The following is a 20,359-nucleotide window of genomic DNA, read 5'->3' as shown; positions in this document are numbered from 1 at the left end:
GGCCTAGAGCAGAGGGGCTTCATCGACACTCGTGGTCTTCCATCCCTCTGAGTTACCTAGGGTTATGCCCAGTGACACCAACAACCCTGCCCTCCACCATGAACATCAGCTGCTGCAGCAGACTGGTCTCTTCCTGGCTGCACCACTGGTGCTGCCAGCATTTCCAGGTGGCTCCAGCTCCAGTTGGCAGCAAGCCTGTGGCAGGGGTCCCGTGGTAGCCTCTCCCCTGCATGCAAATGTTGGCCCTGCAGAAGCAAGAGACAGAAGGCTTTTGTGAGAGTTTGCGACATTTGACAGATAAGAGGCTCTGCTCCAGGGGCCCTGTGCTGCCTGGCCTCAGATTGGAGGTCAGCTGTGTGTTGGGTGCTGAGGGACCACGGTAAGCTGCCTAGGCAGAGCTGGGCCCAGGTGGGTGCTGCCTGAGCCCCCTGTCCCTGCTTGCTCCCTGGGGGCTAGCCACAGTATGCCTGCCTCCCCTGAACCCTTCCAGGGTGGGCCAGGCCAGGCTGCTGGCAGCACCTGCTCCAGCCCCCACTGACCCCCACCTCTGTTGGAATCGATGCCTTGCTCAGCATGTGAGAGGCTTGTGCCCACCCAGCCATGGGAACACGGGCTGCTCAGTAAAGGTCTGACCTGTGTCCTGCCTCTGTGCATGCTGCGTGGGGGGGAATCTGGGGTGAAGGGAGTGCCAGCGGGCTGGGAAAGGAGGAGGGGCCAGGGCCAGAGCTGGGGTCGGGGGGGAGGGGCTGGGGCTGGGAGGGCTGGCAAGGTAGGAGGCTTGGTGTGGGGCTCAGAGCAGTGCAGCCCATCAGCAGGAGAGGGGGCCAGGCAGCAGCCCTGAGGCAGGGCTCCAGCTGGCCTCCTAGTAGCTGGGCAGACCCAGCAGAGAGGCCCCTGGGTTACTGTTCAGTAATGCATCTACAGGTGCATTACTGGACAGTAACTAATTGGGCATAAATCTGCATGATGCAGGTATCAAATTTGCTCCCACATTGGTGTAAATAGCCATATTTACCACTCAGTATGGGTGTGTACATGTAGATGCGCACCTGTACTGCGCAGTAATTTAGGTTACTGCGCAGTATATGTGCACGTGTAGATGCGCCCCCCCAACTACTATATTGTTAGCTGCCTCTTTTCTAAGATAATGAATTCCTTTATAGACTGAGGACAGCTGAGAACTGAATAGCCTCACTAACTGCAGCTAGATGGTCTGAGCAAGAAACCGAGTAAGGCCTGGGTTCCACATAATAGTTCATATTATGCTTTATTGCTATCTCTGCCACTGAATTAGCACCTAACCTTTGGCAAGACATAACTGCTCTGTGTTTCATTTTCCTTCTCAGCAAAATAATATTTGTCTATCGCCCTATGGAGGTATCGAGATGTTCATTTAATTATCGTTTATAAAGTATTTGAAAATCCTCAAGTGAAAGGCACCATGGAGGTTTGGGCTGCAATTTTCAAAACCGAGTGGGTGGATTGTTCAGCCAGCACTGACTACTTCTGAAGCGCTTTCCCCCCAGACCAAATCTTCCCCTTCACTAATGGAGCTATGATATGAAACCGTAGGCTTCACCAAAGCAAGGAGTCTATTATGAGATACAGTAAACCCATTTTTGGGGACTTTTCCATGTTTAAAATCTACTTCAGCTGGGTGCATAAAAAAAGAAATGGCAATCTTCACAAAAAAGTAAAGTTCTTTTAATGAATTGCAAATAGAATGTAAGTGGCTAAAAAAAATCCGATAGCTTGAACAAAGTACATAAAAATCCTATGTGCATATACTGTTTATAAATCAAGTTCTCACCCAACACACTCAGAGTAGACATCCAAAGGAACATATCAAATTACATAAAAGGTCAGTGAATGTAAAATACTGTACAGACTGTTATGGGATCATTTTTAATCGTTTTCATCACCTAAAAACTTGGGGGGAATTATATTAGGTACATTGGAGAAACTAATGAGAATTTTTGGATTATAATGCTGAAGTCAGGAGACATTTTTTTATCCTAAATACCTGGCACTTTCGAGAAATTCTATCCAATTACCCAAGACATTTTGGTGAATTAATATTCTGCTCAAATATTTCATGGACTCCTGGCCTTAAAAAAAAAAAAAACCCAACAAAGTTTTAAAGTATTTGTAAAGTTAATAAAAGCATTACCACTTTTCATTTTCAATGTGATTAAATTAAAAATATTAACTCTTAGTTAATCCTTGCCAGGACCCTTTTGAAGTGTATGTTATCACTATTTTATAGACAGGGAAGCTGGGGTTAAAGCTGGTACTTTTAAACGTAGGTGCTTATAGGTGGGCACTGAAGTACGGTTTTTAAAGGCAGTCTAGAAGATTTAAATACAGATATCCTATATGTTTAATGCCTCAATTTTTAATCCTTTAGATTGCTTGTTCTGATTTCCGTATGTAGACACCAAAACCAGTAGCTTGGTTTTCAGAGGCAATGAGCATACATTAGAAATGTTTGTCCCAAGTGTCTTGCCAACTTAGCAGAGGGAATCTGTCAGAGACATGATTAGTGTTTAAGGCTTCCTTCTTTCCAGTTCTGTGTTCAGACTTCAGACCACTAGCTAGCATTGGGCTGGCTGGCTGTCTGGCTGGCTGTCTCTCTGGTATTGCCTTTAGTAAGAAAATAAAGGTGTGCTCCTATCTCAAGTTCATTAATCCCAGAGAAAACAAGGAGGTTTGCGCTTTTTATACAAATTAGCAGGTCAAGTAAAGATTGTGAGAGCAAATGCTAATTTGCCTGCTAACATGTCTGAAAAGTATAACTTCCTTGCTCAGAATTACTTTTAAGTTCGTTAGCTCAGGTTATCCTATTCAAGTAGAGATCACAGCTTCTATCTTGTCAGAAACTTAAGCAATCTCTCCTTTGCTCACAACGGTGTTATAAAACAAACAGATAAAAATGAATTCTCTCCTTCCATCCTGTCCCGGTCTTACTGAACTATCTGGCTCTCCCCACTTATTCCTAATTGACTGTCTTGCTGACCATTTCTTGCCTATTTGACTCAGCCATATGGCACAATATTGATTGAATAAAACCAACAAAAAGATAAACATAAGCATGTCAAACACAAGTATGTCAGCCCCAGAGATGTGACAAGAGAGAGACGAATAAATGATCTGGGAAAAGGAAAAGAGCTTTTGGAAATGAAAATGAATTCTGCAAAGTTACATTCGAGGAGCTGGGTAGGACGTATTGTACCATGCTCCCTGTGGTTGGAGTACAGAAAGGGCCCAAGCCAGAATCCTGATTCAAACATCTTCATAATTTAGGGTGCAGAAAGTGAAATCAGACCTTGATTCTGATGCTGAGCCCATCCCTAAATGAGATATTTCTCTCACCTTTGAGGTTTCTAAAATTTTGCAATCTGAATCTAAAATCATAGGATGGGAAGGGCCCTCAAGAATTATTAGCTGCTTGCAGCTGTTTAAAAAAAAAGGGGAGAAAACAAGCTTTACCAGAAGCAGCAGCATGTTACTTCGACCGGCTCCACAGCATCTGTATAAATTGGGTTCTTCAGCAGGGATTTTGGTGCTTTTGTCTAAAGCTGAATCAATCGGCTATTAGATAAAAGTGCCGAAAAAGCCCCACTAAAGCACCTAATCTATGTACATGTAGGGCAAGTTGGGTCCAACTAACATGATGCCTCTCCTAGGCATGTGCTGGGCTTGATGTGGGAGTGCTCCAAGTTTAAAGTAAAGCACCATTTTTTTTTAAGTCTGCAAGTAGCCATCCAGTCCAGTGGTTTTCAAACTTTTTTCATTTGCAGACCCCTAAAAAATGTTGAATGATGGTGCAGACCCCTTTGGAAATTTCAAGTGGAGGTGCAGACCCCTTTGAATTGCAAGTGTGGGTATTTACATACTTTTGATTGATCATAATAATCTTTTGTGGACCTCTTAGACATAGCCTGTGGACCTTCAGTGGTCCACAGACCATAGGTTGAAAACCACTGATCTAATCCAACTCCATTTACAGATGCAGGATGCACTTTTCTTACCCTATCCCAAACAGATGGCTATCTGACCTTTTTTTGAAAACCTTTAAAGAAGAAGACTCCACAACTTCCCTATTTAGTGGGTGCATCTACATGTGCATTTACATCACATTAAATTTACTGGCATCTACATCTACATGTGCAGGTGTTAAAGTGCACTTATGCTGTGTGGTCTGACTTGGGACTACAGTTAGACTAAAGTTAGTTCCAAGGCCGTCCACACACACAGCGCAGTGTCCACACACACTGCTCAGTGAGGCTTCCACATGTGTGTTACTGCGCAGTAACTAATCAGGCATAAATTTGATACCTTCATCATGCAGGCATCAAATCTTTGCCCAAGTCAGCGTAAGTTGCCAGAGTTACTGCACAGTACAGGCGTGCACGTGATGACACATGCCAGTAATTTTAGGTCACTGTACAGTCATTTAGGCTACTGCACAGTAAATGTGCACGTGTAGATGCACCCAGTTTGTTGCTTTATCCTACATTTGATCACTGAAACTAATCCAGACTAAGACAGACGTGAAGCAATTGTGCAGCTGAGTTGGTCAAATGTACCTCTAAAACCCCTCAAAAAAGAGAGCTCTACTTTGCTGGGAAGAACAGACCAACAGTCCACCTTTGTGACCAACTGGAAATGCTTTTCAGGCAGTACATAAAAGAGTGCTGGATTCTGGATATTCTGGAAAAGCCTAATTTGTAAAAAGTAATTAGAAACATAAGACCACAGGGCTGGCTCATCAAGTCGAGTCCCTTGCAATCGTCATTGTCATGGTAATCCCTTTCATTAGCCTACCAAGTTCTGTCTTGAAACTACTTAGACTTGCTTGTTTTCACTGGGCTCACACTGACTGCCCTAATGCTTATGAACTTTCTACTGGCAGCCTAATTTTTTCCCTGGTCAGTTTATATGCATTTGATCTGGTGTCAACACTGTCCTTCAGTTTAAATGGTTCTTTTCTCTCCCTGATGTAATTACAGATAGCAATCTCTACTCTCACTTGCTAGGCTAAGCAAACCCCTCGGAGCTGGAGCTCTTCTAGCATTCTCTTGGAAGAAAGGCTTTACATTCCCCTCATCACTGTAGTGGCCCTACTCTGTCCCTCCTCCCAATTTCAGTTCATTTTTTCACGAACATTATATGTGCCCAGATCAGGTGTCACCAGTGACTTGTATAATGCTTCCCTAACACTACTGGAAATAAGCTTCTGATGAATTCCAGGTTTGCAATCAGGTCTTTTTTATGCTTGCATGCTACTGATTAACTACTGTCCCCATGTCCTTCTTTAGCTCAGACATTTTCCACTGGTGAGGTTGGACATTATAGAACAAGGTCTGATATTATGCCCAACGTATGTGACCCTGATTTTGTACTATTGAATTTAATCCCATTTTTTCACTCCCATGAAGCACTATTCCTCCAGGTCTTTCTGCACAGAATCCAAGTTCTCTCCCATATTGACAGTACCGCCCAACTTTGTGTCATTGTCATGTTTAGTTAACACACCTAACATTTGTGCTTTGGTCTTTCAGAAATGTATTAAATAATATGAGCACCACCACTGTTCACTAAGGTACCATTCCTCCAGCCTGATACTTTCCACCTTAGAGGCAGGTCCTTGTCCACCTTACAGCTCCTCTACTAATCATTGTCTTCTCTGGGCTGAACTAATAGTTTACTGTGCAGCACCAAGTCAAAAGCTTTACTGACATTGAGATAGATGAGATCTACTCCACTTCCTTTATCTAGAAAGTCAGTTATCTTGCTGAAGAAAGCTATTGTGTTAGTCTGAAAAAGGCATGTTGCATTTTATACCATCTCCCTTTACTTTTATAACTATCTTTAATTAGTCTTTCCTCTAAAATCTACTCTAAAAACATACATAGTACTGAGGTCAGACTTAGTTGTCCAGATGACTACGTATTTCTTATAATCTGCATCATGAAGCCAGCAAGAGAGAGGGGAAGAGGTTTTGGCTAGAAATGCTACAGTAACACAGAGTGAGAGAGCCACGCTGGGAATAACGCAGTGATCCTTATTCTCATCAAGTTCCTTGTTCAGTGTTCAAAGAAAACAACTGTGTATGTTGTTTTACATCATGGTGCCAAGCCCCCATAGAGGAAAAGAAAGGACAAAGGGCATTTTTACACATGCTCTGGGAGGTGTGTGGGGGGCGCTTTAATTAGCTAGCCGTGGTAATTAAAAGTGTCTGAGAGTCACGGGTATCAGTGTCCCCTGCACTGAAAAATGGTAGTGAGGCATTACACTGGAAGTGTAATGCAAGAAGGACTGAAGAAAAAATCCCACATTTAAAGTGGATGCTCCATTACAAATACTGGTTAGACATGTGATACTTGTGGCAAAGGATAACAGAAAAGATTAGGTATGCTTAGACAGAGCAAAGTAAGTTGTGTAGGGAGTTTAAGAATAAGGACTGGGTTTTATTTTCCAAACCTGGAAGGGGACACTTGGGGCACCTATACACATCCCGGATGCCTGCTCTGACACTTGCTAATTAGCATGTATTGAAGCAGACTCAATTAATTAATGTGCATTTATTAATGCACTCCAGCAGCCTCTATGTCACGTCTATTGAGTGTCCCCATGCTTCAAAATGTTGGCAGGGCGCTTGAACTAAAGCTTGTCAGATGAGCTTTAGTTCCCCCGCTGCCATTTTGAAGCATGGGACACCGCGGGTGCTTTCATTAGAGTGGCTCTTGGAGCTGCTGTAATTAAATCACCCACCCCTCTACCCTGGAGTATGTGTATAGCTGCCCTTTGTGCCTGAAAGCTTGTTGACTATTTCTGTTCACTATATAATTGGTCCAACAAAAGGTATCACTCCAAAACCCTTGCTTCTTGGCCTATCAAGGCATTGGGAAGAAGTAAGGAGCAAAAAAGTCTTTCCAATACAGAATTACAATCTACAAACTAATGGATACAAGTTCTCTTTAATAAAGGCATTTTGAAATCTTCATTCCAGCCTTATGGTGCCAAGCAGAAATTTCTAATGCCATTTGGAAGAAGTTGCCTCCCATCCAGTATCACAAGCTCTCCAAAAATCTTTCAAAGGTGCATGAATGAGATTCTTCAGTGACTGGAGATAGTGGGAGTTGATATGGGTGACACTGTAGTTTATGGGAGGTCAGAGAAAGAACATCATATACAGTTAAAACAAGCTCTGAAAGCAAATGAGGATCTGGACTAAACTAAGTAAGAATCTGTGCTACAACAAATTCAAGCATAGTTCCCAGGGTATGTGAGGACAGGGCCAATCCAGAAAGAGAGAAAACCAGAGATGAAATGCCATCATCTAAAATATATTGTAACTGATGTGGTTCCTGTGATAAAAAAATCCTGGAATAAATTCACACCTAACCTGTTTCCTAAAGGCGAACTTTTTTACGATCTGCTTAAAACACTCTGCGTTTGGATCTGCAATAAGATGCAGAAGTGTGATTTGGGCTTTCTGAAGAATCTATTGACTAATTCCCCAATACTGGCCATTTAAAGTCTTTAGCTATTTCAATACGAGCAGGGTAAATATTCCTGGGCGTCCGTCTGCACTGAAAGATGGAATCAGCCCTCAAGGGTGCCCTCAACTACTTCAAACCCAATTAGCCTCCCATCCCTTCTGTATCTTATCATGTGGCCACTGTATATTGAGCACAGCCCTCTTGGGAATGAGTCTGTCCACTGCTTGTGTCTCCTTCTGTTCTTGGCTCTCAAATGAGCAGTTGAAAGAGGAAGTGGGGTGCTGGGGGGGGGGCAGAATTTGAAACGAGAAGTTGCAGGAGTATATCTGCACATTTACTGTGCTTTTGGCCTGTTTTGGCCAAATGAGTTTCAAAACCTTCAGTGAGGGAAGGTACGGAGTCAGGGTCCACCTCCATCTCTAAAGAGCATCTGGAGTCAGCTGGACTCTTGCCAAGGGGTGGGAGGGGTTTTCAACATAGATGTTCAACGTCTATGGGCTTCAAAGTGGCCCAAAGTTTCTCAAAGCCTGGAAACCCACTCATTTGGGGGCAGGGGGTATCAGCGGTGAGATAAAGCACACCCAAAGTGGCAGAACATGTGGCACACATATAGGTGTATAATGCATTCTCATGAGGTTTGCACAAGTCATTTGTAGCCCTAGTAAACATGAAGGAACAAGTGTGACATTCTGACTTCTTTAGGGCCAGGATTTTACCCCAACCCATTGACAGTGATTTACTTCTATTTAAGCCATCAGGGACTAGCTACTGGCATACTCTAGCCATAATAACTTCTGCTGTTGACAGGATAAGTTTTATACTATTATAAGACTTCCCACAGGGAAGTGAAAATGAGAAGTAAGAGTGTGTCGCTCTCAGATGCACGGAAGTGCTAAGTGCCATTAAACTATAACGTTTTTCATATTCTCGCAGCACCGCTAAAGTGTGTACCCACCTACATTCCAAATGTAATAATTTATCCAACTTCCCCCCAAAATTTATATGCATGTAACCTGTTTTTAGTTGAATATATTTGATTGTCAAGTAATGTAAATGACTTTTTAAAAGGCAATTAAATAGATGATTGAATGTCAGCCTTTCTGCTTGCAACCTTCATTAAGAAACTGAAAATGTGCTATATTTTGTTACCTAATATTGAACACAGTTAATTAAAAGAAGTACAGATTACACTTTGTTTGAGTTAATATGAAATAAAGAATCCCCACTTAAATAATAAATTTCAGATTTTCGTTATGGCAATTAATAGACCAAACTGTGTACCTAAGGTTTTATTATATTGATTCTAAAATAATTAGATTAGCAAACACATTGCAAAGGTATTACCTAATACAAATAACATTATCCCTTTGCTTTTTACTTATGTAACACGGCAATGCAATATGTAATCTAACAATATAAATACCCTTGTAAAATTCATAATAGTATAATTTTGTTTTAACTAAGAAAAAAGAGTGGGCATGGTCATGTGAATACAAATACAATTTACTGCTTGTTATTTTGTTTTGGTCAAGAACTTCTAAAAATCAAATGATTTCCTTTCTGTTTAGCAGAAAGCTTTAGTCATTTCTCTGTTTCTGTTTAGCAGAAAGCTTTAGTCATTTCTCCGTTTGCTATAGTGTTTTAAAGGTCTCTGTTGTTTTGCTGCCTCCAAATGACATTTTTTTTTCACCAAGTAGCTTTCAATTCCTTTCTCACCAAACTTTCACATTCTCCCCTACAAAGTAAATACTAAACAGTTTTTCAGCAATTGCCCAAGTTATCAGATTTAAAAGCCTTGAGGCATGTGAGAGGTCTTTTAAAAAGCATGACATTCAATCAAACCTCAGTGAGAACAGTTTTAATGAATCAACTTGCTAAATTAGAAAGTGCTGCAGCAAAGTGATTAACTCTCATTTGTGTGTTAGTGTTAACATTAATTAAAATGTTTAAGCCATAGGAGGCAGGTTACCTCCTCAAGACCTAGCTTTGCCCTCAGAGTCAGTCTGGATCCAGCAGTGATTCATCTTGCACAAGATGAGAGGAGAGTTAAAAGAAAAGAACAGTCAGGACAAATGTGTTTTCAGTGGTGCTTAGCTGCAGGAAGACCATTGAGACTTCACTGCAGTGCTACTGGAGTGTGACATAATAATACAGTATGTACATTGTTGGGTATATTCTTTGAAAAGAATTTCCCCCCTCCCTATCACACAGATTTCATTTTGGCTTGACATAACAAAGCTAATTTCATTACCAGGATGAATACTGGCTTGTGGTTCCATCTAGGACAGATTGTTAGAAATTAGCTCTATCTAATTCAGTTACGCTGTGATTGGTGAATTTAACCTCCTTTACCATTCTCACAAAGTATACGATACAGCAATATACTTTTATATGAGTAGCCATTGCCACATTCATTAATAGTCTTTCATTAGATCAATTAAATAGATGAGCAGCTAACTAGAGTGTTCGATAGGGTAGATGAGTACAGTACTCCATCTAATATTTCAAAGGTAATATACAGTATCTTCAACATATTTTGTAGCAAAGCCAAAACATTCAACTTTTATAAGGTTATTTTCTTTTTAAAATTAGTTTAGCTTAATTTTAAAGACCAGGAGCCCATATTTCTTCTCAGAGAGACCCATTATGATGTGGCTGTTTAACGAATCTGTGCTAGCTTGGTATTATAAATGACAGCCTATTTTATAAACGAAAAGTCTTCTTTGACAGCAGAACAATATCGTAGGGGTAACGAATGGAAGTCTGTGTCATACAGCACAGCAGTTGTTTTCAGATGTTCAACAAGGGCTAGTTATTAATTTTACATTGGTCAGAATTAAGGATTTGGGGGAAATTCATCTGAAACAGAAAGTATGAAACATTTCTGCTCAATGAAAATTACCGCTATTTGCTGTAGATCTATATTCATAACTTTAAAAACTGGCAGCCTCTCCTATTTTTTCTCTCTATAGATTTCTTGTCAACAGGGGTGTCAGAGGTCATTGTCAGAATGCCCCTTTGGCACCCATTAACTATAACCAGCAAACTTGTTCACTATTGATCCAACAGTGTCTAAATATCTATTATGTTGGATATAAAAGGTGGTTTCACATCTTTCTAAAACAGATAATTCATAAAGGCCAAAAGGTCAGGTTCAGTGATATATTATTGTTTCTCTGTATCAGCGACTACAGGTGTAGAGGGAGAACAGGCCAGGCTAAGTGTCACTGAACTCTTAAGAGAGAAAGTTCTGTCTCTTCTGAACACATTAACTACTCATTCATCTACTGCAGATCATTAATGATATGTTCTTCTGCTATTTTTCATTTGCCATTATGCAGAAGGATCACAATAAGTGTTACGTAAAGTTTACGCTCATGTAGCTGCCACTAAAGCTCAGACAAATCTTCGTTCTAAAGGGAAGTCAAGTCAAATTAGAAAAATCTGCTCCGGAGCAATTTATTTTGCCTCAGTTGAGATTGCTGCACCTAAAATTTCACATCATGACTGCAACACATCATATAGGTCTGCCAGGGATTCTGGTATAGCGCAACCTTTGGCTGTTATCAATGGTACGTATAAAAGAGCAGAACCTCGCTGGGTTTTAACTGGTCAGAGCTCCATCCGTTTCAGTAGCGCTAAGACAATCTATACACCTGAGGAGATGGCCCAAAATGCTTGGCCACAGTGCCAGAATCCTGCTTTTTGGAGAGAAGCTGCTATGATACCTAATTAATGATCTTGTTGGCTCTTGGAAACCCAACGCATTCACCTGAGGCTCTTTTAATCTTTACATCACTTAACCATCTAAGTGGGGCTCATCTACTTAACATTCATATATGAAGCAGATGCTATTATCGATTTTTATCCCTTTTGCTCACATGCAACATGCCCCAGAATATAAGATGTGGCTTGTTTTTTTCAAGACAGAATGAAGGAAAAAGATTTTTCCAAAGTTATAGCTGCATAGAGCTGGGACAGAGCCTAATCTTCATCTCACTCACCCTCCCTTTCATGCTTAACTCAAGTTGAAAGCCCACCTGCTGCTGAAGGCTGGTTTCCATGGTTAGATTTATGATTTCAGAGAAGAGCTGAAGTGTCTCCAAGGCCATGAAATAGGAGGAGAGAAACTATAAGCAACTATCAGACAGCAAAATTCCCGAAGAAAGGTTAGCTTGATCAGTGGAACATCAAGACGATTATAAAGGAGAGACCTCTCTTCTTGTTAACATCTCTGGAATAAAAAATGAGCCAGTAAGTCAACTGATTCCCTCGGCTGCCTGAATAGTAATGCAACAGCTGTTGCTCTGTGGAACAGGAATCAAAGCAGGGTGCTTTTATTCCAGCCAGAAAATCTGCTTTCCCACTTAATACACTCCCCAAGGGCTGACTTTGGGGAGAAAGGTGCGTGCTATAGATGAAAAAATATGAGTCTTTCTTTCTCTCTCTCACCCTCTTTCTTGTTCTCTTTCTTTCTCTCCTCATTTTCCCTAAAATACATTGTCTACCTACAAGCATAATGATAGGGCCTGATCATGGGCTGAATTCCCTCCAATCCCAAAACTCCCCATCCGAGTTGAGGCTGCTCAGCATTTCCCAGGAGACGCACATTACTTTGCAGGATCAGCCCCAAAGTACACGAACCTTTCCCACAAGGTGGCTGACCCTGTATTCCTTTAATGCAGCTTCTGGCCTTCTAGCGAGCCCGAAGAGATGGTTCGTATTCTTTCAGACTACATTTTTGAAGCAAGTAAATTGAGATGAATCATGCAAAGATGAGAGAGTTAAAATGTCAGGCTCCATAAGTTTCAATGCATCCTTATAGCTCTGAACACTAAAACGCAGCTGAACATTAGAATAAGGGAAACAAAAGAGAATCAGATAACTAGTTATGATGCGCGTGCACGCGCGCGCGCGTGTGTGTGTGTGTGTGTGTGGCAGGGGGGTCATTTCTGGCTGGGCTGCTATACCATGGAAATCCACATAGTACAGTTTTAGAACTGTACCTTAAAAAAAAACAATTGCAGTTTCTTTTTATCACTGGTCTTGGTTACACATCACTGCCTACTCCGTGACACTAGAATTGCAGAGTTTCTGAGGCAAACAATACACCACCAGCTTTATTTCTGTTTACAAATGTTACCTGTGGGAAATGTGCCTATACCTGTTGGACAAATTACAAATCATCAGCACTAAATATGACCTGCAACTGAAGTGTAAAGAAAAGGAAGGCAGCACTGCCTATAGTTACTTGATGGCAGAGACTGGAAAACTCAGTCTGTTTAGTAGTTTGCCGTTTGAATGAATGAATTAAATTATGGGATTTTAACATTTAAATAGGAATTACCTTCATCCTAGTTGCTTGACTTTTGTGTTTGAACTTGATTCCTGCTTCATAGTGACTCAGTAATACCATTTTTGAAATAAGCAACGTTGGGATTAATTTATTTTTAAATTTTTTTGTAATGAGAGTTGAGTTGAAGTTGCAGCATTGTAATTCTGATGTGGGATGCTCCAGAATATGTACAGGATTTAAATCCAGTGCACTGGGGCTAGCATGGCTAAGATGTAGCAACGCATGGACTATGGCTCACAAAGGAATGATGTGGTTAACATTACATCTGCAGTCGGCACGACTAGGAACCCATTCATAGCGGGGTTCATAAAGGGCAGCCTTTGATTTGAATCTAGGGTGAGGCTCAAATTGATATCTCCTGTTCCAACGCACAGTCTAACCACACTTCCACCACAGGTTGTTTTTTTTAAATAAATGTATGGATGAGGCTTTGTTTTCCACCTATTACAACCCATTTGATTAAAGCAGAGGCCTGGCTTATATTACATCTAAGCTGATCCTGAAGGCTGGCAAGGTGACACCTTAGGGACTAACTGGTTTAGCGAGGCATGAGCTTTCATAGGCAACAACCTACTTCATCCAATGCTATAAATAAGGTGGAGTATCTAACAAAGTAGCGTCTGCTTTCATAGCATCTAATGAAATTGGTTGTCTCCTACAAAAGCTTGTGTCTCTCTGAACTAGTTAGTCGCCAAGGTGTCACCCTGCTTTGCCTTCTGCCTGACTGCAGATTAACATGGCTGACCACCTATCTAACCTAATGGATCCCAATACAAGAAAATGGACCTTGACATGGCTGCAAGATGCTTAAAGTCTGTAGTATGGATGGGACCTAAACTGAGTATAATCAGGTCACATCACTGACCTGAACATCCCACAGTGTTAAGTTAGTTGCAGGGATTCTGTTAAATCCCAAATGTCATGCGTGGTAATTGGATCAAGAGAACTATTTGTAACTGGATCCTCTCTCTCTGTTATCGTTACAGCACAGTTGGGCCAAAATAAAAGTTACCAGTTCTAGTTTATAGGCATTAATAGTCCTGATCACCCTAATATGAAACAGAAATAATAGTATTGTTAATCATAATAATAACTATGTGACATATTACGATCCTTTACAGATGGCTCTATTCCTCCTAATAATTTTTATTTTTATTTAATGTTTGGAGATGCTGTAAAAAGTGACTAGTGTTTCAAAATGTGACCGCTGTGGGGTTTAAAACCCACTGAATCAGATGAGATATGAAAGCATTCACTGCACTGTATGACTTAAAGCTATGTTTTTAAAACTTTAATAGAAAATGTCTGAATCTTTAGATTACTATTTCTTGAAGTACAGTAGGCTGAAGAATTTGTTTCAGAGGCTCTCTTTATATCTAAAAAAGAACCACAGAAAACGCATTGTGTTTTCCCTTGAACATGTCTCTAAATAGACCTAAAGGAATCAGCTTCTATTAATAATATATCACATTTCTATTCCACTGTATTCTTTACAGGTTGTTATACTGCACTTATCAGCATAGTATCTCAGCGCCTTCTGGTAGTACAGTCGAAGCAGAAGGTGGTAAGATTCATGGTGGCCCTTACTTCGTGAACTGAACCTCAACATGGAGCTCTGTTTCCTGGGTCGCTGAACTTAAACTACATCCTCACTGTAGAAAGTTGCTGTGAAAAAGAGAAGAATAGCTGTCATCTGGTTTTGGTTTAGAGCGGTACTTCCCAAATTTTTCCTCTGCATGACTCCATTTATGACCCCATTTCCTCAGCATTGCCCCTCACTCCCAACTCAGAGACATCCCCCTGCTCCCAGTGCCCCCCACTCCTGACCCACAGCCCCCTGGCCCTGCCAGTGTCCATCTCTCCCAATCCGCAGCCCCGCACTCTCCCCGGGTGCCCCAGGGCCAGGGCCCACAGCCCCCTGCCCCCCCACCCCAGCAGCACCTAAGCCCTGGCTGTTGCTTACAGGTGGTGGCAGATGCTGGAGTTGAAGTGCGTCCATCTCTCCCAATCCGCAGCCCCGCACTCTCCCCGGGTGCCCCAGGGCCAGGGCCCACAGCCCCCTGCCCCCCCACCCCAGCAGCACCTAAGTCCCAGCTGCCACCCGCAGGAAGCAGCAGCTGCTGAAGTCGGAGCTTGGAGCCGGGTTTCCCACCTCTCCCCCTATGCCCTCCCCCCATGGGACTCCCCACCTTGCTGCCCTTCCCCAGACCTCTGCAGCCCAGCGGGTGGGACCTGGTGCAGGAGAGAGCACCATGCCATGACCCCACCTGCTGATACTGCAACCTCATTTGGGGTTGTGACCCAGAGTTTGGGGACCACTGGTCTAGAGCTTTGGTTTGGCTCTTGAAGCAGGGCTTGGAAGAAGTTCATAGACGGTAGGGTAGGAAGGGACCTCAACGGATCAGAGAGTCCAACCTCCTGCCTAGGCAGGGAAGGGTGCCGGGGTCAGACGACCCCAGCCAGATGCCTCTCCAGCCTTCTCTTAAAGACCCCCATGGTAGGATAAGCCCATTCCAAGTTCTGGCCACCTTTACTGTTGCCCTTGGCCACCCTTACCTTAAGTTAAGACCTTGAACCCAATTCCACACTCTGTGAGGAAATCCACGTAGAGTATGGAGGACAAAACTAACAGCAGCCTGAGTTGCTAAGAAGCCTGCCGGAGTTGGAGTTTCCCTGAGTCTTCCTGCATTACATCATATGCATACGGAACATCGTCGTTCAGGTGAGAGGTGAAGAAAACTTGAAAAACTGAGGCTAGGTCTTCAACAGCCAGGCTGGAGTAGAGATGTGAAGCCAGCCAGAGATGACAGGAAAAGCTATTTCCTTGTGCTGCATTTAGAAGTTACTGTCTGCATGGAGTCTGAGATTACTCTTCAACTATGGACTGAATCAACCAGCTGTGGATGCATATCTTCAGGCGGTGGAGACTGCGGCCATGGCTGCAAACTTTTCCATCTGATTTTCCACGTGGTATGGCCCACTAGCATTGCCTTTGCTTTGCCCAGCTTCAGCTTCAACTAACTGTTCTTCATCCATGAGTTGATTCTATCTAAGCGCTTAGCTACCTTGGTGAGAGATCAACACAACTGGATTTCCTTTGCATATCGTTGGTTGACAAAACGGTGTCATCTGACTAGTTCACTTCCTGGACTGGAGAGAGAATTGATCTATGTAGGACTGCCCAGGTGATGAGTCTAGTGAGAGAGATGCAGTTTCCTGTCACTCTTCTTGGGTGCGTCCAGCCAGGATGAATTCAACCCATTTCAACATATTACCCTGAATTCCCACCAACTCTCTCAAGTGAGACAGCAATATCTCGTGGGCAACAGTGCCAAAAACTACAGAGACTCCAGGAGGATGAGAATGGGTGTCTGCACCCTACCTGTTGACAGGAAGCAATCAGTCATCAGTGCCTCTAAAGCAGTTTTATTTCCACGTTCTGCTCTGAATACAGATTGTGCCGGGTCTAGGATATCAAATTTGGTTAGAGGAATTTATTGCGGGTCTTTGGCTAGCTTCTGGCAGAGATTGCTTATACAGCAGGTTTGATCCTGTTCATCAACAATTGGCTAAAGCCAATATATCCAGGATTTGTTTCTTGGGTACCAGTCAGACCACTGCATGCTTGAGGACGGCAGGGAAGACTCTTTCCCTGAGGATGCTCTGGCTGTTTTATTAGGAACAGCACTAGTTGGTCTCACAAGCCAGGAACGGCACAGGTAGAGTGTAGCGGTTTACCTTGAGGATGTCAAAGTCTGGTACAATGAGTAAGTTGACCCTAAATAGTTTGGAGTTATCCTGATGCCCATTAAAATCACCTCATGGGGTCAGAGTTTAGTGTCCTGAACCTTACAATACAAATCTGGGGGAGGGACCTATTGCATCCATTTTCCAGCCAGGAAAAACTGGCTGTAGACCCAAAACACTTCAGCAATGCAGCAGGTCTCCTGATTGCTAGACCAGTGTACTAAACACTGGTCACATATACTTCCCGGGAGTAAATTAACCTCTACCATATTACCGGCTACCTGATTTTCCCAGGTGAACCTGCTCATTTTCCATTGATTTTTATGGTGTTATCCCAGCACATTTCAATAAACAATGAAACTCCCACAGTCTTCCAAAGAGATTTGCTTTACAGGCTCTGACCATAATCCTTTATATTTGATTCTATGATCCTGAATTCATTTGGGGATTTAGTAGATTTAGGGCAGGCTCTGAAGTGCCTACGAGGGTTTTGCAAAGAAAGGGCAAACTAAAGGTGTGGGATGGTGCGGTTTGTTTTCCCAGGCATATACACACACTCACACGCAAGCACGTGCTTACAGAGATCGTAGTGGGGAATCTTTACAAAAGGCTTTTGCAGCCCCAGGCTGTAACTGGCTTCTTGCACAGAGTCTTCCTGACATGGAGTTTCTATTGATGAGGCTCTTTAGGGACAATGGACCACCACTCCTCCTACCACGAGGCATGGAGCCTTGAAGGCTACAGGGAGGCTGATCTCAGGGGCCAGAAGGCCTGGGACCTGAAATCCTCACCACGCCAGTAGATAAATTCATAGACTAGGTTGTGCCATATGCTGGCTCCCACTCAGGCAGGGGTTAATTTACCCATCCTGCCCTGGTTTGGGAATTCATTGTCAGCACAGCTTGAGGGCAGGAAGCCTGCCTGTAACCAGATTTGCCACTACAACAATAGGTAGATATTGTTCATTGTTCTAATTTGTTCAAGAAAGTGGTGTTCAGTTTAATTAAAATTTTAAAAAAAAATCAGTATTGACATTCATGTAAACCAGAGCTATAATAACAATTCAACAATTATTCTAACTACAGAAATATAGTATCATCCATATACTGTACATATACTATGGCCTGTGTGGTCAGAGAACACACCTGCACTGGGCAGGGGAATAAACTCCGAGGACATTTCTCTCAGTAACTTCTGCAGCTTTCTGATTCCTTTACAGAAACTGTGTGTAGACATTTCACAATGGTCCTCAACAGCCTAACCTTGCTCCCACTCATGTCAGTGGGAATTTCCTATTTTTTTTACCAAAATAAGTTCAATGTATATCTTAAATACAAACAAATGATTGCTGGTAGTGAATTTAGATCACCCAGTCATTTTTATAACAGATGTAACTAGTATTATATTGCATTTAGAATATGAATACAGTGCTCTTTGGAGATCAAGTGATCTATGACTGTATCATTTAAAAAACAGAAGAAAACAAAACTTCCTTTGCTTAATATGTTTTAGTGATTTCATGCAGGATTTTCCCAGCCCACAGTGTTTCCAGAGCATGGGAGGGGATCAGAGGGATCCAACCCATCACTGCATCATTCTGGCTTTTATTCTATTAGTGCTAAGTAGAATGACATTGGCCCAATAAACTGTAATAACATTTTCAAAAGGCAAATCCCATAGTATATTGAAACCTCCTGGGACCATGTATAGGTGTTGTCAACTCCACTGCAGGCATAAATGTGAACTCCCACCACTGGGATATGTAACAATTTGTAATGCAACAATTAACAGAAATATTGACATAAGTATGCACTCAGCAGGGAACTAGTATCTCATAGACTCACTAGAGTGACTGTATTACAACATATATAGTGTCACATCAATTCTTAATGCAGACTGGTTTCCTATATAAATTACAACTAAAGCAGGTGAGTATATATGTGTGTAGGAGGCTGTTTGTATGTAGTAGCATAGTAAATTAAACTTGCCGTTCAAATCAGTTTTTTGAATATATTGTGGGAAAGTATGTTATAAAAATGCATATTTTTTTAATATGAAATAGCCGTCAAATTGTATTATCATCATTGCCAATTTCACAACTGGCAAACCGTGTTAAACATAAATCTGCAAAATTATAATTAAGAAAACATTTTGCAAACCAGTCTCTTGGGGATTTTGAGGTTAGTGGCATTATAAATGCTGCAGTTTTTGTAGCCTGCACGATTTTCAGCCTTCCCCCCTGCCCCTCCTCACACACACTGTTTCCTACCACTTTCATCTTGTTCTCTGCATCTCCTAAAGTAAATAAGATATCCACTCCAATAATGGAAGCCCCACTAGCACTCTGTTAGTGCCTTTTCATGCCAATTAAACACATTTTATACAGTCATAGTAGATGCATCAATGACTGCATACTAGTCTCCAGTAGAGCTCAACCAAACAACAGCACAGTAAATGTAATGTGGAGTGTTGTTCCATGCAAGTTTCCCTCCTGTCTCTTTTTTTAACAACTTGAAAATTGTTTCAATGGAAAAACATTGATTCTGAAAGATATATATTTATAGCTATAAACTGATTAACCAACTTATTTGCAGCTGATTACTTTGGTAATAAAGATCTCACAGTGCTTAATTTAAATTAATTCTTCGTTCTTTAATGAAAACCCAGCTTAGAGCATAAAGAAATTTTGACAGATACGGTTATTGCACAAACATACATTTATCTACGCCAAGACAACTGAGCATACTCTCACACCCAGTCTGAGTTATAATGACCTGCAACAATAGCATTTACATTTTAGTTTTTGTTCAAGGATCTTTTTTTGTTTTCTTGGTGGAGGTTGTGTTTTGTTTTGTTTTTTTAAGACCCAGGGGGAGGGGAGAATACCCCCCAAAATCTATTTATTTTTACACTGAAGACTTTGTTCAAATAGTCTGTTCCCAGATGATGGCCAATTTGAATGGGACATGCAGTTAAAACTCAGAATAGGTGTCAAATGTTTCATCTAAGACGTTTAAGCAGAAACCAGGTTACAGATTAACCCTTGCATTTTCAGGGAACAAAAACAAAAAGTCTGCAGTCTCATTCAGTTTATAGTCTTGCTTGTTACAATATGTGGGGACTCATCCTGTATCCAGTGTCTGGAGTGACAGCGACTTTTTGTCTGGAGGCCCCACTGAGTTGTGAAATGAGCAAGGCTCCATGCACCTGATCAGGCCATTAGAGCCCTGAGGCTCATGAAAGCTTGCATCTCCCCGTTCCTAAAGAGGTGACATATATCCTGCCTTAAAGACAAGACTACTATTACAAATCCAGGAATATAAATTACACTTTCATCTTTCTTTGGTTTTTCTTTCTTTTGCTTCAGTTTTCATTCCAGTATAAACTTTCCTGTCAAAAGGACATTTCTGATGTGTCAAATTCACCACCGTAATGAACAGGTTGACAAATGTTGAAGGTGAGCAGGCATTTGGGTCTGCTGCAGCTGCCTGCAGCCAAGAGGAAACCATGACTTTCACAAGGATAACGAGGCTTTGAAAGATGGCTAAAATGTCGCCATCAACCTGCCCTTCTGCTACTTAGTAATTAGATAATTAGTCAGGCCCTAATTATGGGATCAAGGTGCAGGAAAACAATTAGCTGAAAGAATTACTGCATAAAACTGAAACTTAGATTGCAGCAAACAATATTTAATTTTGCAATATTCATGTTTATCAGATCTATTCTGATTCTCTCCTAAGATAAACTG

This window comes from Crocodylus porosus, unplaced genomic scaffold, assembly GCF_001723895.1.
Source record: "Crocodylus porosus isolate Cpor-Errol unplaced genomic scaffold, CroPor_comp1, whole genome shotgun sequence".
Taxonomy (NCBI): domain Eukaryota; kingdom Metazoa; phylum Chordata; order Crocodylia; family Crocodylidae; genus Crocodylus; species Crocodylus porosus.
Note: the sequence above shows the minus strand (reverse complement) of the source record.